Below are 24468 nucleotides of genomic sequence, written 5' to 3'. Positions count from 1 at the left end.
TGTGGTTGATTGTATTTCAGTAGTTTTAGAAGAGACACTTGTTCACAGCGTGACCTCAAATTCCTGCCACTTGTTGAAGGTATTTAGAAATGTCGGAATCAGAAGGTTTTACTAAACATGGCTGATCTGACTGATTGAGATGATGCATACTCGTCAGCTCAATTGGAATACCAGTACCTTGATCTTCCTTATTAATACTACTCCCACTCCCCGAGTTCTCTTGTGAAATACTTAATGAATCGTTGCTTTTTTCACTTTTAAAAAAAGTTTCTATTTTCCTGATTTTCTGAAAAGCATGTTCTTGTTCATCTTTTTTTAAATTTTGATATCTTTCTGGACTCAGCACTACTCAGTCGCTTCCTTCCATCACTCATTTTTCGTCAGTATATGAATATGAAGTATTTTGAAAAATCTGTTAAAAGAAAAAAATATATGTAAAACGCCGACTTTTAAAGGTTCTGGACTAGATGACGCTGTAATAAAGGTTGACACTCTGAATTTTAATGTTTTTTAAACTTGAGTAATATTTGTTTTTGTTAGCGAGCCGAAATCATTTAGTTAGCGTTATCTATCTAGCCCAGCAGAACCAGTATATGTAATAGTATTATTTATTCTTGTGTTAACATACTCACCTTTCACACCCCTGTGAACAGAAACTGAAGCGTAATCAAGAACGCACTTCCACTTAAAATTCGCCAACAAACAATGTACAAAAAGTGAAAAGCGGACTCGTTACAATCTGGTAGGATATAAAATCGAAGAAAACGTTGCGAGTTGCGACAAGTTTTTAGACTTTTGATAGTATTTTTCCTTATTTCTGATTGAAATCACTAATCCATGGGTTATCCATGGTTTTATTAATCTGTGTTTAGATTTTGTTTTAGAAATAAGTATTTGTGTAGAAAGGTTTATGTGATTTAGGAAAACAGTTTCGAAAATTTCCGCACAAGTATTTGGATTTTCCGATTCAATTATTGATGCCCAGGTTTCCATCTTAAGATTTGTTTCTAAAGTTTCCATATTTAAATATTTTTTTTCTTGTTTTTTTTTGTCAGTTTTGTTGGGGTTGGTACTTTTTTTGTCTATGTTGTTAACTAATATACAGGTGTAGTGGTCAGTTATGCTGGTTTTCCATAATATCGACATGTTTTTTTCAGTGTTATTTGAGTTGCACCATATGTGATCGATACAGGAAGGGATTTGTCCGCTGATATTTCGGGTTGCATTATTTATATATGATTTATAGTTTAGCGAAGTCATTACATTTATATAATCATCTTTCGTTTTGCTTTGTACCCAGTGTCCGATATTAATGTTAATGTCACCAACAATAATATTAAAGGTATTTTTTTGACTCAGTAATAATTTTTCGATTTCTATAATGAAATTTGTGGGATTCGATCCGTGCGTCCGGTAGATGGCAATAATATGGTACATAATGTCGTTCACTTTTACACTCAGTTGTAAACAGTTTGCTAATTGCATTTTAATTTCTGTGACAGTGACATTGTTATATTTATTTAGAATGAACACCGCTATACCACTAGTTTTATTAATATAGGTAGTTGACGAAAAGTATGTGTAATTCGGAATACTGTACAGTGTGTCAGCGTTATTTATATTTAAGTGCGCTTCTGTTAAAACAATGAGGTCCGGTAATGTTTCAAGAAGGTTTAGTGTTACTACAAACTCATCTAGGTTTTTTTTTAAACTTCGGATGTTTTGGTGCAGAACAATGAAAGCACTTGGGACTTTTTTTAGCAGATCTCTACAATGTTGTGAATCTTCGCAAATGTGCTGTGAAACATCTGTTAATTTGTCAATTTCCTCGCCTAGAAAATCATCCATCACTTATTCATAATCGATTCTCTGTTGAGCTATGATAACCATTCGTTTTCGGTAAGTACATTTATCGCTATTCGCACTGTGTTCAGTATTGTTTTTGGTTCCGAATAAATTGTTATTTTTGTCGCAGTTGTAGCATTTCACTATATCTTTGGTTTTTTCGCATTCACTAAATTTGTGGTTTTTTGCACAGTGTATGCATCTAGGCTTATTCATTTTGTTCAGGCATTTTAGTGATGTATGTGCGAAACCAAGGCAGTGGTAACATTGCATTAAGGGATTGCAATCTTCTATGTGTGCTCGGACAAAACCAATATTGACCCTTTGTTTATCAAGTAATATCTTTCGGATTTGGCCTGTTGTTTCTATTATTACATTGCGGAGTTGGTCACTTTTCTTGTTTTTTAATATTTTAGTTACTTTAATTGAATCATTTGGGGCATCACTTAGTTCATTGTTTTGCGACAAAAAGTCGTTAAGAAAATTATCTTCAGTATACTCCCCTCCCACACCTTTAATGACCATGCACGGTCTCTTCTTTTTTAATTCTGTAGCAGATATTCCGTTTTTATTTTTATTTATTTCCGTTTTTAGTTTGTCTGCGTCTTCTTTTTTCGAGCAAGTCATAATTATTTTATTGTTTGATGCTTTTTTGATCCCATTTATACCAATTCCTAGGTTAGGTGCTTTGATTGTTTTAGTAATAATTTTTTTATGTCCTCAGATGTTTCTTTGCCTTCTGCAGCAATCATAACGGCATATTTGGGTTCTTCGATTTGTACTGTTCGTTCTCTTAGTACCATTGCGTACGATTTTGGTTCATAATTTTTTTCGAGTTTGGTGATAACTTTTTTTTGAAGATCTATTATTTGTTCCTGGAAATTGTTTCTCTCTTGTTTCCAGGTTTCTTCTAAGAGGTTTATGGTTAATTCGAGGTTGTTTCGCACTTTCGAATCTTTTACGGTAGTTATATTTTTTAGGTCACTTTTAATGTTTTCGATTAATTTTAGCACGTCCATGATGTTAAAACTTGAGCAGCCGTGCACAAAATGCACGTCACTCCGGGTCAAACTATGTGACAATACTATAGATTGATAACTCCGCCCTCTTTCCATACGTTTGCTTTCGTCAAGTTTTAACCATAGATCTGGCAAATTTGAATACACCACACATCGCCGACGTCACAGCACACCATCGACAAAGGATAGAGGAAATTTAAAAAAAAGGCGCAACCATAGACAATTTAATTCTGCTTCGGAACCTACCTAAAACCCAATTCATTAGCCTAAAACATAAGTAAAATGTCACCACAAGGTCCCATCTGACAAAGCCCTGTCCTAAGAAAGAAATGACCTTTAAAGTAACTTCCTTTACAGCTCATTATCTCAGGACAGCGTTTTATCAGAAGGAAGCTGAAAAGCAAACTCATAATTACATGTACAATAATTTTATTTTTTAAATATAAACATGAAATACAATAATATAAGCACAAAACACATTTAGAAGGTGAAATTACTGTATCAATATAAAACTAGCTGTTGGAAATGATAGTTATTTTCTTTCAACATCCAACGGCAATTGAAAAAAATATTGTCAATAAGGCATTCAACGATTCAACCTACTGTTTTAGCGTCTAATTACATTATTATTATTTTTGATTCCCTCCTACTTATCTTATTACTTAAATATTTATACCTTTCATATATTAATAGTAAGTATATAATACTTTTTAGTTTTAAAAACGTTATATGCCTTTTAGATATTTTTAACTTAGGAATAGTACACAACATAAAGAATGTAACAGTGTAAACAGAAAAGTAAATTTAACAATAGGTTATTGTTTTAACAATACATATTGGCACCTGATAAATAAATAGGGTATAATAATAACCAATAAAAACACCAAATACAAGAGTAAAATTTAAAGAAGGTGTTGAGAGAATATTCATTATGATGTCAAGTATGTAATAAAAAAGTAGAACTATATATAAACTAGACATATGAAATAAACTAATTCGACTATTTTTTTATTAACACTAGTCGGTGACTGAAAATGGGCTGCAGACTAATACAGCCAAACTGAATAATGTAAACTCCGCATCAGAGAATATTTGGCTTAAAATTACAAACGATAACAATATTTGACTTGTATATTTATTTTTTCGTTATTATTCTACTACTCATATAGAGATGTCAATAGAAAATGAATTGGCAAGGATACACCACAACCATACAATGGACCTGATTTAATGAGGAGCATGGCAGTACTACGATACTTAAAAGACGCTTATAGGAACAAATTGTGGTCCTAATTGGTTTTAACTTATTAAAATAAATTAGTTATGACAACCATTTCTTCCTATATTTAGCATATTTTAAATGTTGCAGTACTGCTATTTTCTTCATGGAGTCAGGTCCATTGTATGGTAGTGTATCCTTGCCAATTAATTTTCTATTGACATCGGTACACCATGCATTGATTATAAATGGTACAGTAATTTTGATAATGAATTGAATAATTTTTTTTTATGTTCGTTACAATTAAGCCAATCAAAACATATATATTTGGCAATGGTTTCTTCAATAACGGGCGCAAGATATAAATTTTCGCAATTATAATTCAGTACATACTCGACGACATAATGAATTTCAAGAGCCTTGATAGCAAATTTCTTAGTGGGATCATATGGGTCACCTATGCAAGATATTTTACATCTATGTTCTGCCATCCCCTGTGCAGCAACAGCAACGCTGCTGGTTGCAGAGAAGACATGACTGGGTCCTGCACTCATTTCTGGAAAAAAATATATCATAGTTCTTGAAGAAATTGAAGTAAAGATTGACATATTAGAGGAACAAAACTAACAATACTATTCCCTTTTAAGTAATATAAAACAGATTTGTACCTTCATTTTCTACTAGCTTCCCCTGTGCAGCAACGGGTACGTTGCTGGTTGAGATGTTATGCTCTGAAATAAATATAATTATTACATTAACCGAATTAACAAAACATATTATTATTATTATAGGCTGATGCAGTATAGAATACCTTTTAGGATGTAGTCATGATACGTGCTGAACACCATTCTCGAAATGGACTCTCAGAGGTTATGGTTGGAAACTTGTGTCGAATAGTCTCTGTCCGTACATCCTTTCACACAATACGTTTTAAGGACTTTATCGGTAGGCACATAAATGTTATTTATCACACATAAATCAACTGTTTCACACAACCAGATATTTGACAATTTTATGATGACAAACAACGGCGCAGGGGGTATAACTCCGAGAAAAAAGTGGGTCAGAAAAAAAAGACACGGTAATCTCTATGGGTGACTTGTGACGTATATTTTCCACAAACCAATACGAACTTCATGCATGTTTATAGGCCGCTGTCATTGGCCGATTTTAGGCTAGCCAATGGGTTGGCTCCGAATGAGAATTATATTGTCTATGGTTACGCCTTTTTTATAGTTTCTATCCTAGTCGATGGTGAGTATGTGTAGTAGAGTGGTAGTAGTGACGTATATTTTTCAGTTACTGACTTTTATCTATGGCAAACATTAGGACCCATGGGCTCAGTACTAAAAACCCGAAGATATTGATCTAGTGAGTTGTTCATTTATGCAACGGCGTCTGTCAAACTTTTCTTACAGTTTTTTAGAGGAAGTGAAATGGCGGGAAGCATGAGTCGGCCACCTAGCGGCGAGAACACGCATTACACCGTTTGCGAACCCTCTCTTTCTGGCGCACGAGTCTTATGGTAAAGTGAGCGAGAAACAAAAAAAAATACGCATCGCCTACGTCACAAACATAGATTTTTACCATGTCTATAATTTGTGTTGACGTTTTTAAGCGGAGTTATACCCCCCTGCGAGTCACTATGGTAGAGAGCGAGAGATCAAACTATCATTCTGCTCTAACCAATGAGATTGAGCTTTTAGCCACACTATTCTTTTCTATAAGAATACGGAGGTGGGCGTGGCGCTGTTAAATGAGTTTCAAGGCCAGAGCTGAGTTAAATGCCTAAACCGCATAAATTTTCGACACACGAAAACAACCACCATAAATAAACCTATCACACAACCACAAACAATATAGACCATAAATAAAGATGATATTTATATATTATGTTCGATAAACGACGTACAGAATAATCGGTAATTATTTGGGATCTCTGACCACGCAAAGGGATTTTTTTTTTAATAAAATATTTTGATTCGCCTTAATTACTATTTAAGGAAACTTTTAACTTTTTGGATATTTTAAATTTTAACATTCTAATTTTTAATTACGTTAAATGAAATTTATATGGCTAGCATTACACTTGTAAGTTTTTTCGTAAATTTACGACTTCTAGCCAATGGGCGTATTGGATTTTAAAAATGCAATATGCCCATTGGCTAGAAGTCGTAAATTTACGAAAAAACTTACAAGTGTAATGCTAGCCTATGGGATGACAACCATTTCCAATAATTTCAATATTTTCATAAGTTGGTATTGCCGATACTACACGCGGGGTTAGAAGAAACGTTAGTACCATTTAATTCATGCATATTAGGTACGCACTATTTTGGCGGAACACTGAAAGTAAGATTAAATTATATGAAGGTATTAAGGCAAGTATTTTTTTACAATTTTTCAATAAACTATCAGTATCATCAGCCTTGGGATATCAGGATCGATTCCCAGTTGTTGTTGTTATTGTTATGTTGTATGTTTCGTTTAAATTAATTTCTAAGTGTTATATTCTACTTCAATGATAAATCAATTCTCAACACGCGCGACGTGTCACAAGAGTGGTTTATTTATGGGTGATACTGACACTGTACTTGTGTTATTACCATTGTATTGAAAATAAAAAAATATATTTTAACAGCTGTGAGTTTTTCGTTTTGATTTTCTAAATTCCGATATTTTTTTTATATATTTTATGGGGCTAATGAAAGAACGATGTTGGCCGAGTGCAATTATATTGTCTATGGTCGCACGTTACAAATTACGCTACCTGGCAATGTGGGATTTCTTTTCAAGTCTGGCCCCCTTTTGCCTCTTTCAGACAGCGATTTTAGTTGAACGACAAAAATTGAACAAGATATCATTCAGACGTTTCAATTTAACTCGAACCTATTTTGCTGATCAAGATGGCGTCAAGTGAAGTTATCGTGCGTCCCTACGATTTCGGACCTTTTACGGAACGAACTTTAGAATATGAAAAAGCGCAAAAAGTGTTGTATGTGGGTCAGATAATGGATTATAAGGAAAAACGAATTGGGTGCTTCTAACATTATATTGAGAGATGGCGTTAGAAGATACCGAAGGCTATCGCAATCATTTGCGAATATCAGAAGAATTGATGTTGTGTAAAATTAAAAAAAAATCCAAAAAATGACACAGTTTTGCGCGTGGCTGTCCCAGCAAAAACTATGTTACAAATTACTCTAAGATACATGGCAACGGGGGATTCTTCTTTAAGTCTGACTTATATGCACAGAGTTCCAAAAAATACGATATCATTGTTTTTAAAAGAAGTTTTCGTTGCAATAGTTGATGCCCTAAAATTTGTTATGAAGATAAAAAAAATATATTTTTTTTAAACATTCAGAGACGTGTTTAATAATAATAACTACTAACTTAAAGCAACATTTATAAAATAATATTATTAATTGCAGTGTCACGGGCATTGTTATGTTTGTAAACTTCTTGCTTCTGATCCCAAAGATAAGGATGGTTTTGGTGTAGATCCATAAATCTAAACATCATATCATACGACCACTTAATACATTTTTTCATTGAAGTAGAAGCCATAATGGTAGGAACTAGGTACGAGTAAATAAATCACTCAGTAGAGACATCTAACGTTTAAGCCGGGAATACACATGCCTGTAGCTGGCACACTTGCATGCCAGCTCCTTGCACATGCCAGCTACTATCATGTGTATACGCTAACTTGCATGCCTGTACCTGCCTTGCCAGTAGATTGCACAACATTTGATTTACTGGCATGCAAGTTGAGGGAGGGGACGAGGGGGGCTATGAAACCGGCATGTGTGAACGTCGTGACAAGTACGGGCATGCCAGTAGCTGACCTGTTGTTCGCCGCGGCCTTTTCTCTCATTAAATTAGCCACACATTGTACTGCCAATTGCAATACGATGATATTTAATTCACTTCGAATGTTTTCCATTGCCAAAAAGCTTGAGACTACTCAGTCTCAGAGTGATTTGAGACACGTACTGTCTAGTGACTGGCATGTGTATACGTCTTGCAAATACAGGCATGCAAGGACGCAACTGGCATGCAAGTTTAACTTGCATGTGTATTCTCATTGCGCCAGTAGCTTGCACATGCCAGTAGCTTGCATGCAAGCTACTGGTCCATTTTACAGGCATGTGTATCGCCGCCTTTACTTTCGACCGCAAGGAACTAAAAATCGCAAGAGACTTGAAACATATGTTCACACGTTTCGATTCGGCGGGAAATTCAAACGATGACTCATACTTGAACAACAAAAGTAGACGGGCTTTCAACTTTCGTCGTTCAACTCCGTTGAAAGATTATTCACACTTGTCGATTAGCTTTCAAGTGTCATCCAACTCCGACTTGATCAACTAAAATCGCTCTGTGTGATGGGGTATAGACCGTTTTGTCTGTGGTTAAGTTGAAGACAAACGGGGGTATAACTAGTGATGGGTAGAATCGAAATATTTTGATCGGTACGTCAAAAGAATCGAGTGAGAAATCGATTTAATCGCTCGGAGTTCAGCCGGTTTTTCATAACCTGGACACTAAACGAAAACTAAAAATAAAATTTATATATCGGGCTCTTTGGGTTTTTATCAACAACTACACACATAACCTTAAAATACATGTCAACCCTATATTCTTCATAGTTTTCAGGTTTTTCACAAAAACGGAGTCATAAAAAATATCAATTTATTTTTATTAATAACCTTCCCAACTTATTAACACTTAGAATGCCAAAATTTTTTACACACACTAAATGTACGGGCGTCGTAAATCAAAACTTAAAATATAAATTCGGACCAATGACGTGACTGATTTTTTTATCGATTAATTCTGACAAATTACGTGACGGCTGTGGTTGAAAATTATTTTCAAAACGATTGTCTCAGACTGTGTGATGATTTTTGGCAGAATTGATTCCTTGTTCGATGACGTTTCAAAACGATTGTCTTGGACTGTGTGATGGTTTTTGACAGAACCATGATAATTAATCGAAATATTTCTATGAACAAAAGATCTAGTATATCATCGATTGTGCCCATCGCTTCCATAGATACACCAGTCACTAGATCGATATATTTGTTGTTTTTGAATGGGAAAAGTTTTCCCATAAATAAACCACTCACTAGATTGATAACACCGAGCTTTTTTGAATGGAAAAAGTTTTTCCACTATTTAACCATAGATCTGTCAATATTTTGACAGATTTTAGAAATGAGGTTTATAAAATGTAGATGCCCGGTCATATATGACCCTAAAATGCTGGAAGGGTTAACTTTATCGGGAGGCATTTTCACACAGCAGATAATTCAAAATATTTTCGTTCACGAAACAAGTTTGGACAACAATTAAAACAATCACGAACTTAAGCACTTCAATGGCAATGGCGCTGGCGTCGTTTCCGGGGGATGTGATTCGGGTAGCATCACTTTATGTTACTATTGAGTAAACCCCTCGAGAGTTTTAAGGTTCTATATTACCGGACATTCATCTATATAAATACAAATGTTATTGTTCATTTGTTCAAAATCTTAAATCTCCAAAAGTTCTTCACCGATGGCTTCGAATTTTTTACACAAAGTTGCATTTGAATACGCGAATATTTTATATACCAATATTACATAGAAGTCACCTGTGACAGGTAAAAACGTGTTTTTCTTTAAACAATGTAGTCTGTTGGACGTAAAAGCAACACGTCCTATCTATCTGCATCGGACGACTAAGCCACAACAACGCGTGGCGGGGAACAGCTAGTATTTTCTAAAATATTGTTTTTCTACCAAGCGGAAATGCGTAATTTTTTGACGTTAGAAAGAGTGGAGAATAATTAATTCCCTATGTAAAAAAGGGTCGATTGCAAAATTCTCTCACAGTACAGGCGGCGTAACATTATTATCCATCCAATCAACCAAAATACATTAAAAAAAACAGAGGATCGAAGATATCATCCGTTTTGAGATGGCTCCAAATCCTTTCCACAAGGTTGAATCGGCAGCAGTCTATAATTAGAACCATAAAATTATCACTAGCACCATGAAAGAACAATATGTCACAACCAGCTCTCAAGAAAGTAGAATTTTGAATAATCGAATCATCACATTGTGATTAAAGAAACTGTATCTTGCGACAGCAATAAACAGGCGAAACTCATCGTACGAAAATCGACCGAAAAAATGCACTAGCAGTGCCATCTCTCGGAAAACATATAATTCAAATAAATCCTGCTGTCTAAATGCACACAGGTAACTGAGCTTCATTGACACGCCCCCTGCAGAGCTGAAGCTATACAAAGATGACTAGCGATGCCTGAACCATCTGAACTATCCACTTTTTAAAATTTTAAATTAAAAATGTTATTAAATAAAAAGTAAAAATTAATTAACTAAACATCATCTTACTACGAGAAGTCTATAATATATAATAATATATTATAATATAGTCTCCAAAGAGAAATATTTTTTTTTCCAGTTTACCTTAAATATTAATAATTCATATTTCACGTCGCTATCATAGTAATCGGTTTAACTTTAAACATTATTTCTTATTTTTTTATTAAATGAAAGAGATAAAAGTGAATTTACAGTTTTTTTACAAATTCCCCAAAAAAAAACGAATGTGTTTTCGAAAGATCGAGTTCTCTCAATTTTTCTACGATTGGTGTAAAAAAATTAAGCAATAATGTGGTTAACGTTTTTGACAACATTTTCCCATTTGATATTAAAATTGTATTCTTTGGAAATATTTTGTAATGTTTATTTTAAATGGTGACACCGGAAAGATAATTTTATAGAGTTTCTAAAACAGTATTAGTTTTTAAGGAACATAAAAAATAAGACGTATATAGGGCATTTGAAATACTCAGAATACATTTGCAAATTAAACAAATGTGTTGAAAGTACTGAATGCATGCAATTTATGTGAAAGATGCAATCAGCCCGATATATAAATATTATATTCGGTATCTTTTTAGTGTCCAGGTATTTATGTACGTTGGGAATGAAATATTTTGATTATTTCTTCTATTGAAGCATGACTAGAATTAATGAGAAACTAGGAATAATAATAAATGTGATGAAATCTCAAACCCCCAGTATGATTATTCATGTATACAGTATTTCCTTATAATTGGAAGTAGTTACGAAACTTATTTGTATTATTTATTCAGTTTAAATGTAGACATTATAAATTTAACGTCATATGAAACGCGTTCAAATTCGTAGTCATTCACATCAATAATATTACGATCATTACGTTGATATCTGCAAGTAAACAATAAACATCATTGTCAGTATGAAAACACTGGTTTTGCCCATTTTTTGGAAATGCAAGTACCTACCATAATGTTGCCATACCAATGTACCAAACTTTGTCTATATTTCGATCATGTTTATCTTTCGATCCTGCCCATCACTTATCTATGGTCATGACGTTGACAGTAGCGTCATTGTTTCCATTTGTTTGTAGTTGTCTGTGTTTGAGTTTGTGATTGTTTCGCTTGGTTTATGTTGTTTTACAGCATTATTTTACGTTATAGTTATAATAGTTGCTATCTCCATCAAATATCTTAAATCTAAGATTTTAAGACAGCGAAGAAGGTTAGTATTGTTTTTATTCCATCCTTGTTTTGTATATAAATAACAGCTTTGCCCAATGTTACATCAACTTCAATCATCATTTTCAATGGGCAAATAGGTCACTTGAATATTTTTGGATTTGGTTATTCGCTGACCATTTAATAATTGAATAAAATACTCGTAGTGTTGGCATTTGCTTATTGCTTTATGAATGGTTGCAACCGTGACACTGATGATGAAATTGTACAATTTTGACGACATTGTTCGAAATGTTTTTCAATGTTATTTTTCTCTGTTAGTTTTCTCCGAATTATTCAATGAACTTGTATTCCTAAATTCCCCTTTCTGTAAAACTACTTGTTGATTGGGTAATTATTTACCTACGACTACCATACGACTATTTACCAGTTCATGTTTATTGCTTTACTAAACATATTGCAAAGACTAGTAAGCTTCATTAAATATTTTGGTTTTGGTCTGATAAAATGGGCCTTTACACTGATTGTGTACTAATAATATAACAAAATACAATTTCCCAGAACACTTAATTTATTATCACTGTTTAAAATCAACTCTCACTATTTCAAACAATAATAACTATTTAAAAACTTTTTGGAAAAAGAGTAAAATTGTTTCAATAAAATGATAGAATTCCACCACGAATTGTCAGTATCAAAAATAGAATTATAGAACGATTGTTGGTCATTAAGTTGCATAGATAATTTATTTACTGTCTTCTGTGAATACATATTTTTCTTTTAACACTAAGGAAGGGTTGTTTCACAGAATTTGAACAATTCATCAAATTTCAAAGTATTTTTAAGAAATCTGTAACTCGAACTTTTATGTCGTTCATATAATAAAAAAAATAAGAAATAATATTTTAATTAAACCGATAGTTACGATAGCGACGCGAAATATGAATTATTCATTTTGGCTATTTTTTGGATTTTATTAATGGCATTCAGTATAAATATCTTAGGCCAACTAAAAAGAATTATTATTTATCGATCTAACGTACAAAAAATTACGTATTTGCGCATGATAGAAAAAAAATTAAAATTATTTTATAAAATATGGACGCACGGTCGTATGTATATGACCCTAAAACGCTGGAAGTTTATCTGAGGGCCTACTCTGTATCTTTCGAAACTTTCCTGCCGCCGGTTTAGCCACGTCACAAACCCGTATTAACCCTTCCTTTACGATGTTCAAAAATTCCTCGTCCTCCGGTGCGTATAGCAAATATAAATATATACTCGGTAAATATTTATATATTGTAATTACTTAAGGCAATACATAAATGTATTGCGGAGGAATATGTAAAATTTGAAATCTGTGTTTAGTATATTGACAGAGATATTTTAGTAATTAGATACGATTTACACTCAGTTGATAGCACCGGCAAGGAAATGTTAAACCACGAACTTACTGGTTTGTTTAGAGAAAGCTGCAAGGCAAAAATGTGTAAATTCTTAGCATACCTTATATTGTAGGTAACAGGCATTAAAATCGCTTGACAAATGGAGTCTAGAAACGTTCGATTTCAAGCCAAAAAGTGGTTTTTTAATTATTTTATAAATAATTTTATAAGAAAGCAAAATGTCAATCATGTGAAACTGTCACAAACAAACTTAGCTATAATACTGTATTTTTTAAAAATTGTTTCCTCTACGCGTTCATACATTTCTATTGAAAAAATGTTTGTTTTAGTAGTTTACATTTATATTTTTTATTGAGTAATTTATTTTATTATTTGTATTCTACTCAAGCGAAGTGATATTACAACCTTCAATTTATTTATCTAAAGCATATTTTTTGGTATTCATAATGTACACCAATTCGTTATAAAGATTAATCAAAATAGTGATTTAGCATTGCTCGCCCGAGTATGCCCCCAGGTGTAACTATCTACACATAGGTAAGATCAAGTCGAATTAGTCAAGAGTAAATTGAATAAAATACTTTTTTTTTGCAAAAGGCTGGGTGGCCAACAAGATTCTCAGGAACTACCGTGACACTGAATTAGGCCTTCAGCGTCTTTTTTCAAAATAAACCCTTTGAAAGATATATTTTCGAATTATTAACAGTGTGTATTTATAAAGATTTTTTAAATATGTTTATTGCACAGAAGTTATAATTGCCCAGTCCATGTTGGGCTGAAGCGAGTGTAAAGTGGAAGTAGTTGAGTAAGAGTAAGGTTGGGAAGTGCCTAGCTATTCAGATGTGACCACCAAACACATACACACACAAGCGTACACATATACACACCCCATAAAAAATCGTTTAACTATGTAGGTACTAGCCCCGTCCAGTAAAATGTATAAAATCTTGTAAACTGTTTACCACTAACTTTATGCATTATGCTGTTTGTTTCTAAAATATTAAGTTATTTAAAAGAAGAAAAAAAAGTTACGTCGAATTATGTTAGTAATTATTGCTGGTCATGTGAGGTGATTTTTTACAAAAACTGCACTTTGGTCGAAATATTTTCAGTTAATTTAAGGTTTGACGGCCTCCGTGGTCGAGGGGTAAGGCTCTCGACTAGCAATCTGAAGGTCGTGGATTCTAATCCCGGCATGCGCAAGTAATATATATATTTTTGAATTTGTGTTTTATTTCACAATATTTTAATTAAAAATAATATACAGGGTGTATCGGCACGTACCCGACAAACTTTAACCAGCTTTTCCTTAGCACATTTGGAGTAAAAAATGTTATGGGCACTTTGCTGTCCGGTAACATTTTTTTCAATTATAGACAAAAAATTATAAAAAAATCCACACTCCGTCACTGTCATTGGCATTGTTTCTCGTGTTCAACAGCTGTTATTAGCAAGTGTGTCAAAAAGCGTCTTCGCTCTTTTATACACACTCAAGTTAAAAATGAGACGAATGGTGCCATGCCATTTCGTTGTGATTGTAAAAGCGCGCCAATGTAGGTACGTACGTATATTATTCAACGAAACTGGAATAAAATATTGCCAGATGGGTTTTCAAACTGTGACAAAGGATAAAACAGTGGTGACATGTGGTGAAAATATTAATGATACATTTTTTATTAAAAAAAAAATGTTACCGGACAGCAAAGTGCCCATAACATTTTTTACCCCAAATGTGCTAAGGAATAGCTGGTTAAAGTTTGTCGGGTACGTGCCGATACACCCTGTATAGTTTACTTGCGGCACGTTCAAGAGTGGAAGATACTCTCAGTATCGCCCTGGTGTTAGACCACAATTCAGAATTGCAACTTGAAATGGCTCCAGCCGTGTTTGGTGACCAGATCTGTATAGCCAAGTACTCCCCCACCTTTCCTCTCCCCCGTCTCCTTCACCCCTCCCAATCACGTTCAACCTCACAATATACCCCAATTGGGGATGCCATAGTCTCACTGGCTTGGGAGCAGTTGGGACTCTTGTGCGGTTTCACATAAAAAAATATTATTTTAGGTAAAGTTAGTTTAAATGTCTTAAAACATTCACTTTTTTATATTAATATTTCGCTTATTTAAATGTTTGTAAAATTCAACTCTTTCTGAATGTAATAAAGATATTTTTATAATTGTAAATGTTCATCATTGTGTTGTGTACGTCTGTGAGACGTGAGTGAGTTTATTGAATGCACATATTGCACATGGCCCGGTTAATCTCCGATTGCAATTTCGTAGGATTAATGCTACTGCATTATTGTATTAATGCAGTTATTGAAGTAATTGAACCGCTTCTCTTAAGTGCACCGAGATGTAGAGACAGGGTTACCAAAACATGCATAATATTACATATAATTAATTATACTATTGAAACATTGAGTGAAAATCAAATCGGCGTTTTGATTTACGTAATATGCAGCCAGTTTGAGTAAATAATATATTATTTAGAATAGTTAATGTTGACATCGATTGTCGATGGGTTGAGACCCTGTTAAAAAATGGTTTTTAACCAACAAAAGTGTTTTTTTTTTTAAGTAACAAAAATCGAAACTAAGACACATTAGTTTCTTAAAACTATGTTAATTACATTTTTAAAAAATTATATTCTTACAATTTTTCATGAGCTTTATTGCGGCCACTTTTGGGCATGGACTTAAGCCTCCCTCATTTTTTTTTTCTTCATTCCAGTTCTTGGCACTCGACCGATAGAAATTTCCGGATGTTCTGTTTTCGATTTGGCCGCTCTCATTGCATAAATTATACCCTGAAATATCAATACCGAAACATGAACTGCTTAATGTGGTTTAAAGCCGATGAATCCACACAGATTTCATCGTTTATCCCATATTTTTAGATTTTATAAAAAAATCGTTTTAATTCACAATAAATTTTATTTCTTAACTAAATTTGCGTAGCTATCGATCGAGTGGCTCAACCAATCCGGAGCATGCAGTTCTCTTCGAATCGTCAGTCCATCTCACCTGTATCTTTCTAATAAGTATTTCCCAACCATTCTCAAATCACGCAGTATGATATCTTTATCTATTTCATGGATCGTTTACGAGAAAGAAAGATACGTGTATATACAGGGTGTATCGGCACTAACCCGACAAACTTTAACCAGCTATTCCTTAGCACATTTGGAGTAAAAAATGTTATGTACACTTTGCTGTCCGGTAACATTTTTTTTCTTTTAAAAACAAAAAATAAATAAAATTTCCACACTCCGCTACTGCCCACAGTATAGGGGTAAAATAATTGGCAACGCCGCGCTACTGTCATCTCTTTCACACATATTCTGTCTCAAGTCCCGTGTGGTTCCCGCCACCCCGTCTCGTATCAGTGGTCAGTGCTGTTTTGGGAGTTCGCATGTCATCAAGTTTCTAGTTTCGTTTTTGTTTTGTTATCTAAGTTTTTACTGTTGAAATATGCCCCTCAATTATCCACCTGCCGAGCAAGCAGATATTGTTTTTGTTTATGGATTTTGCAATGGAAATTCACGAGCAGCCGTAAGGGAGTATCGCATGAGGTTTCCTGGAAGACGCGTCCCACACCATGCTACCTTTGTCCAGGTTTGTACCCTATCAATTGTTTATTGAAACTATTTACATTCATTGATAATGCCAAAAAGCGCTTTTGAAATTTAAACTGGGAACATTAAAAACATAACAAGGGGCCACCAACTTTAAAAATGTAAATTGTACTTTAGGTGATTTGTGTTCAGTGGTCACTAAACGGCGTTTTAAAAAGTTAATTAATTTTAATCTCTAATAAATGCATCATTCACTGCAATTGAATTCACTCCCTTTCTCACCATGGGATTATTTAAATTACTTGAATTCAATTTCACCCCTGTGAATCCAAGATATCAACCGTACCTAGTTAAGAAAATTATAATTTAAAACACTTTGTTATACATTTTACTATAAAAAAATGAAATAAATGAAGAGAAAACGTAAGTTTTCTGATATGTGCCTAAAATAAGTGTTCTTTAAAAATAAAATGAGTGAAAAAGCCCGCGATTGTTTATTTGACATTATTACTGAGCTGAATAATAAAAGCAGTTGTTATTTGTTGTTTTGTTTCAGATGTATCAACAATTGCGTGACTGTGGCATCGGACGGATTGAAGGCGCCGGCGGAGGACACAACATCGTTCCTGTGGCAGTTGAGGAGAGAATCCTGAACTTAATTACCGAAGACCCCACGCTGTCCGTGCGTCCGTGTATGCTAAGCCAATAGCCTCAAGAGAGCAACTGCTCGAACGAGTGATGGAAGCCGCTGCAGAAATTAAAGCAAATCCTGCAAACTTAAATAATCAAAATATAACAAGACTACACGCTTGCATCGAAAATAATGGTAGTCACTTCGAACAAATGCTCCAATAAAAAAATTAACATAAACTACATGTCCGCATTTTCATTTATTATTTATTGGTAAAATTCTCACAATGTCATTCATTTACACATCAATATTACCTACATATCAATATTTAATAAAATCTGTAGAAGAGTATGCCCGTCGGCATTCAACAAGTTTTTCGACAAGTGTGTCGAAAAGCGTCTTCTCTCTTTCCTACACACTAAATATTAATGGTTAAAAATGAGACGACTGATGCTTGTAAGCGCGCCAATACGTAAAAACAACGAAACTCGAATAAGAATTGCCAGGTGGGTTTTTTAATCGCTTTAATCTGACTTTAAACAATAATTAAACACGTAAAAATTATTTAATATAATATTACAGTACAGTACTTTGAACCTTCGCAATAAATTTATTTGATTTTAAGTTTAGTTTGTAGAACTCCATTTCAATTTAGAGATTTTTTTTATTTTAACAGTCTTATTAAAAAATTTATAAAAACAGTGTGTTTATAAACAAGTTCTGCTAGTTGTAATTATTATTACGCGTGACAGCTGTTTCACCTTCTGACGGCATTATCAAACTTTGGTAAAGCCACTTACAGACGACGTAAGTGATAACTTTCTTTTTTATTATTCTGGCTTTATTGATTTCCGAGTAAATTGTCGTAAATTATTATTTGCTAATCCCAATATTATTTGCTAATGCTAATAATTAAGTGAAATTTTAAACAATGCAATAATAGGATTATTGCATTGTTAATTTCACTTAATGTCGTTGGTATTTCCAACTGATGACTCAGGGGTTTATTTCCCTGAATAATTAAGTATTTTGGGGTCTAATTATTATGCATTTCATTACATCCGATAATTTAAACAATTTTTATGTTGAATTGGGGTAAGTTTTATGGCTAAGGGAAGGAGTGGAAGGTGAGGAAGTACCTGGATATTCAGATCTGGTCACCAAATACGGCTAGTCATTTCAAGCAACGTTTAAATTCTAAACCTGGATATTCAGATCTGGTCACCAAATACGGCTAGTCATTTCAAGCAACGTTTAAATTCTGAACCTGGATATTCAGATCTGGTCACCAAATACGGCTAGTCATTTCAAGTAACGTTTAAATTCTAAACCTGGATATTCAGATCTGGTCACCAAATACGGCTAGTCATTTCAAGCAACGTTTAAATTCTGAACCTGGATATTCAGATCTGGTCACCAAATACGGCTAGTCATTTCAAGCAACGTTTAAATTCTAAACCTGGATATTCAGATCTGGTCACCAAATACGGCTAGTCATTTCAAGCAACGTTTAAATTCTGAACCTGGATATTCAGATCTGGTCACCAAATACGGCTAGTCATTTCAAGCAACGTTTAAATTCTAAACCTGGATATTCAGATCTGGTCACCAAATACGGCTAGTCATTTCAAGCAACGTTTAAATTCTGAACCTGGATATTCAGATCTGGTCACCAAATACGGCTAGTCATTTCAAGCAACGTTTAAATTCTGAATTAATTAATCAATTACGAAAAAGCGTGGGGTTAAGAATATTTTTTTTAAATTATAGTTGTAATTTATTGTCGATTTTTTAAAAAAATTGCGATATTTTAAATAAAATTTAATAATTATTGTTTAAATAAATTAGCAATCTGGCAGCATTCATTTGCAGGTGGTCAATCCAATGCAGTCATGACGTTTGTGTGAGTGCTTTCCTTTGTCTCAGTGTGTTGCGCAGCAGTTTTATATGAACCGTTTTTTGATTCATCGGGATTGTTTTTAAAACTATACATTCTTTGTACCTTCAAATTAGTGGAAATAAACTTAAGTGTGTCAAGCTGCTCGTTATATTCCGGTAATTCTGGAAGGCTTTTAACATAAGCAATAATATTCATAAATCACATTCCGCGAAGTTGTAAATAACTAAATTTATTAAAAAATATACGTTGTAGGATAGCCTAGCAAGTAACATTTTGACAGAGCACTTACGGTGATTTAAAAAACAACGGCGCTGTTCAAATAATCCAATTATTATTATTGATAAGTACCTAAGTGAGGAAAATTGTTTTTAAAAGTGCTCAGAATTATTGGACTTCGATTATAAATTCAGGAAATCTACTAATTAGTTTCTTAGTTTCAAAATTAGACTATTTAATACGTGAAACGCGTAAGAGGTGAAACCAAAGCATTCCAGAGGTGAAACAATTTAGATACAAAAATAAAACTGATGTGTACAATACAAGAAGACAATCAGTGATTCGCATACGAAAAATGTGAATAATCATTATTGTTAAATAAAATATTTCTTTTCTGGTACTGGATTATGTAATACGGGCTTCGTTCGCAGCAACACGCGAGAGTTGCGATGTTGCTTTCAAATTTTGACAAAGGATAAAACAGTGGTGACATGTGGTGAAAATATGTTTAATTAATTTTTTATTAAAAAAAAACGTTACCGGACAGCAAAGTGCACATAACATTTTTTACTCCAAATGTGCTAAGGAATAGCTGGTTAAAGTTTGTCGGGTTAGTGCCGATACACCCTGTATAACCGTAAATATAGTGGTTCTCAACGTCTTTCTAGTCGCGACCCCATTTTGTAGAAGCCATTTTTTCCCTGGTTTTACGATATTTGTTGGTGTTAACATATTCTTGTTCTAAGATTCTGATTCTACCATTAAGGCGATGCACTACGTCGTGTAATATTTTAAATCGAGCCGTTATCAATAACACCCCTTATGTAGATGGCGATAAGGTTTAAATTCCCGCTTAACACCATCCGCCTGTTTTGATTTATGTAAGAAAAAAACATGGCCAATAAGTGCCTTTTATTTTATTTTGTGGATGTTCAGGCATAAATATTTAATTTTTTCCGGTCATTTTATAAATAACTTGCCACACTATACAATAAAATCATAACCGAAAATGGGTTCGTAAGTAGGAGATTTTGAACTTTAAAGCACTTTTCATAGGCCTTATACATTATTTTTTTCTGGGCTTATAAAAAGACTTCAGAAAATCTAAAAAATACTCGATTATTTCAAAGGTCAAGATGTATTCTACTCGTATTATTTAATTAAAGCATCTGAAACATTTCTAGGCGACCAAATTCTCAAACCAAAAACACATGATTTTGCATTACTACGTAGTGCATCGCCGTAATAATTTAATGCTATGAGTTACCCGAAATGAAAATAAATTTATGAAAATTCATGGCGCAATTTTTCATTGGATTGGATTTGGATTTTTTTTGTACTGGTTTGGGACAACGACGTACGACAGCGGACCTAAAATCAGTCAAGTACTGCTAAAACCGGTACGAATGGTCGCCTTAATTTCATAGAAATGTATCCATTTCACGTAAATGAGCCATAACCGTGATAGATTATTAGATAGATTTATTGGTAATAAACCGTGATAAAGAAGACACACCGATAATAAATTTAAAATTTTCCAGGTACCTAATACGATTAGACGTCTCCACATAAAACCCTACGCGAACCCATTTGGGTTCGCGACCAACAGATTGGGAACCCGTGACATAGATCTGTTGTTTATACTGATTATTTATTACTATAAATAATTTAATCTAAAGCCATACGTTGTAAAATGTATTCAAATTCTATAGCAAATATCTGCAACCTTGATGTTTAATTTTATTAAATCAATGAGTGAATATTCGGAGTGAATCACGAAATGATTCTCCGATGGGCACCCCTGGCTGTGACGCTGCAGTGGTGTGACGCATCGGGGTCTTGGCTCACCATTTCCCCGTCACCGTCAACAGTCGGCCAGTCTCACCACAGCGCATAGGCAGAGTATGTACTCGGATTGTAGAATGGGAAAATTCAACAACTTGGTTGGTACCCAGTCTCCAATAGTAGATTGTTGAGTATAGAACTGTAATTGTTTTGCAAGGCGGTGGGAGTGTAGCCGGAGTTCTAGTACATTATGTTACTAACTAACTTACCATCACAACATTTACCGCAGTGGTAGGCAGAGAGGGCAGACCGCCACACAACTCTTATCTTGGCACACACTCCTTGTTTTATTCGCATTCATACATTCCCTCGCGATTCTTTAAATCGAAATTAAGACAAAATTGTTTACACGACGCTTTTAAAAAAATAATGCTCTATAAACCTCAATCGGTCAAATTTTTTTTCAAAGTTAACCTGCACACAATAATATTGTGCTATGTATATTTTTTTATTACTGTTTATTTAACTACATTTTTACCACAACTTTTTTACTCTGCATTTATATTTTTTAAGTATTTTTTGTTAAGTTAATTTAACATTTTATGTCTAGTGTACATCTATTCATAAACTACTATAAAATATTGTATTACCTACGTACTAATATATGGACTTCAAAACATTGAGACATAACCTAACATTTATGTGTTCTAAATGTGTAATCTCTGTAATAAATATTTCACTTACTTTGCAGTGATTTGAATATTAAAGTTGTACTCAAAGTTGGAAAAACGGTGAAATTTTTAGCTTTTTTCGAAGAACCTAACCTAACCTAACGAAAAACCGGAAGAAGTAAAAAAAAATATTTAAAAATATATAATATAAATCTCTATTTATCCAACAAGCTATTCCACGCATCAAAAAGGAAATTAATCTTGATTTTAAAGGTTTTAACTTTCCATCTGCAATAAGTGGTTTCACATAAATTGCAGAAACTGCAGAAATTTTTCAAGCAGTTTTCAAAATCCTATGAGATTCTTAGGACGGGTTGTTTCGGAGAATTTGAACAATTCATCAAATTTCAACGTTCATTTTCGGGTTCTGTGAAAGTCCTATTCAAGTTCTGTTACTATATGATTGTAGGCTAGTTGCTTGACAAAACTGAAATAAAAACAGAACTTGAAAAAATCTTTCACAGAACTTGAAAATGAGCGTTGAAATTTGATGAATTATTCAAATTCTCCGAAACAACCGGTCCTTAGTGTATTTCTCGCAATGGACGGTACCAATTCAATTAAATCGGTTAATTTGTGAAACCCTTTACCAATCAACATGACCACGTCCTGTAGTTTTTCGTCTTTGCCGAAGTAAACCTCCCAGCTAAGCGATTTAGCAGTCGCAGCACAAAGGTTCGAATTGCAACTTTAGCTGGCCAAAAGCATATTTATTTAAAATAACGAAAAATGTAATTATGTGTTTTTGGTTTTTAGCCAAATGTATGTATAAGAATCATACCATGTATCTATCATGCTTTTCCAGGAGGTTCGAAGTCGAATTTTTACTCCACATTAGTTTTTTCGTATCAATATTCTTTGGAATTAATTTTTAACGTAAAACATTTCTGTTTGGAAATAGTTTTAATCTGCTTAATTTAGTCATCGTAAACTGTTTTTTTCTTGAGGCTGTGCCAGCCCCCCCTGGTCTCAAAAAGCACTGGTCTAAAAATCGTTTTAGTCTAAAAGGATTTGGGTCTGAAAATGATTGAATAGAGCACAATGTGCAATAATTATAAATGGGACAAAAAAACATCTTGTAAATGTGTACTAATTTTAGTTACAAATAGTTTTGTGACTAAACCCCGATAATTTTTTTTAATTGCATAATCGAAGTAAGTGTGTGTTTTTTTCTTGCGTAATCTTGGAAATTTTAAATTCAAGAACATACCTTAAAAATAGGGTAAATATATTATCTATTGTTCACACTCTTACAGTAATTTAGTTGAAACGAAGTATTGTTTATGGTAATAATGCGTATTAAGAGTTTACCCGAATAGTAAATCTTTAACGAAAATAGATATACCTACACGGAAAAAGGTCTCACTATCCAAAATTGCGGTTTTTTCAGATGCATAAAATAATTCGATAAGTAGTGTGTTTGCCATATGCCATTTCTGGTTACGCTTTGTTTTCATTTTCAAATAACCCCATTATTTGTGGTGTTTCACCTGTTTTATACTTTTATCAAGATATATAATGATTTTAACAAGATTTCACAACGGTCATAAAAGTATTTCTGGCCAGGTAATGTTTCGATTCCGACCTCTGTGCTCAGCCGCGAGTGGTTCGCCTTGTCACACTCAAACCACAACAACCGAACGACAAACGTTTTGCAGTCGACAGTGTTGCCAACTCAAAACTCAAGTTTCGATTTTATCAGGGGGGGGGGAGCTGCTAAAAACTTTCGGAGAAAATTTATTGCCCGAATTATTTTGAAATCCATGTGGAGGGGGGAATAATTCCCCACAAAAGTTACCCACATTTTCTCAAAATTTTCACAGAATTTGGACTAATTTCGTCAAAGTTTTTGTGCTTTTCCCTAAAAAATATTTATCTACCCTATTTTGTATAAGGAGCGAGATTATGTGAAAAAAAACGAGCTAAGAAGCTAAACCACTTTTTTTTGAACTGACGGACCCAATTTAGAGCTAAATCTAGCTCTAAAGGAGCTGAGTTGGCAACACTGACAGTCGAGTCATGAATCGCACCACGGCGACGGCACCATTCGCGCGACAACACAAGTCGCCAGTGGAACCAGTGAACTCATCGAGTGCCGCGATCGTTTGGGACCATTTGACTTTCGATATATGCCTTGCGATATTTTATTTTATTTTCGATTCGCGTGGGTCTAAGATATTTACATACCTCGACATCTCTGCTGTTTTTGACTGCAGCGCAGTACTGGAAAATAATTATACATCCTTGTAGATTTTCGCGTGTTTATGTGTCATATTATAATTGTTTTATCATAGAGCTATACAGATATATATGTGTTGTCTTCTCTTTTCCTAGTGACTAGTAACCAGTGAATCGTGTTTGAACGTTCTCCTTGAATGCTTGGGAGTAAATACGCGATAATAATAGTAATAAACTCCAATACTAACTCACAACGACATTAACGTTGTTGTTTTTATTGTATGTAGTTCTTTGTGAAAACTGTTTATGTGAATTTTTCGTGATTTTCATCTAATTCGAGCATACCTCTGTACAAAAGTAGGTAAGTAAATTAAATTTGTATCTTTTATTGGATTTTTTAT

The 24468-nt window shown here is 33.8% G+C and overlaps 1 protein-coding gene across 5 annotated transcripts in view; it reads left to right on the top strand.

Annotated features, from left to right (window-relative positions):
- Positions 1-11518: 11518 nt before the first annotated feature.
- drpr (multiple EGF like domains draper) overlaps positions 11519-24468 on the top strand; it is a 102132-nt gene continuing 89182 nt past the window's right edge. For 2 of the 5 annotated variants that reach the window (XM_089632608.1, XM_089632602.1), the window contains exon 1: positions 23928-24428. The gene's annotated coding sequence lies outside the window, so the exon portion shown is untranslated. Of the gene's footprint in view, positions 11688-23927; positions 24429-24468 lie in introns of those variants that run through there. The other 3 variants (XM_089632603.1, XM_089632604.1, XM_089632606.1) reach the window with 3 other exon arrangements.

This window comes from Hesperophylax consimilis, chromosome 6, assembly GCF_061612785.1.
Source record: "Hesperophylax consimilis isolate HC1 chromosome 6, BYU_Hcon_1.0, whole genome shotgun sequence".
Lineage (NCBI taxonomy): Eukaryota > Metazoa > Arthropoda > Insecta > Trichoptera > Limnephilidae > Hesperophylax > Hesperophylax consimilis.
This window is presented reverse-complemented; position numbering and strand designations above follow the sequence as displayed.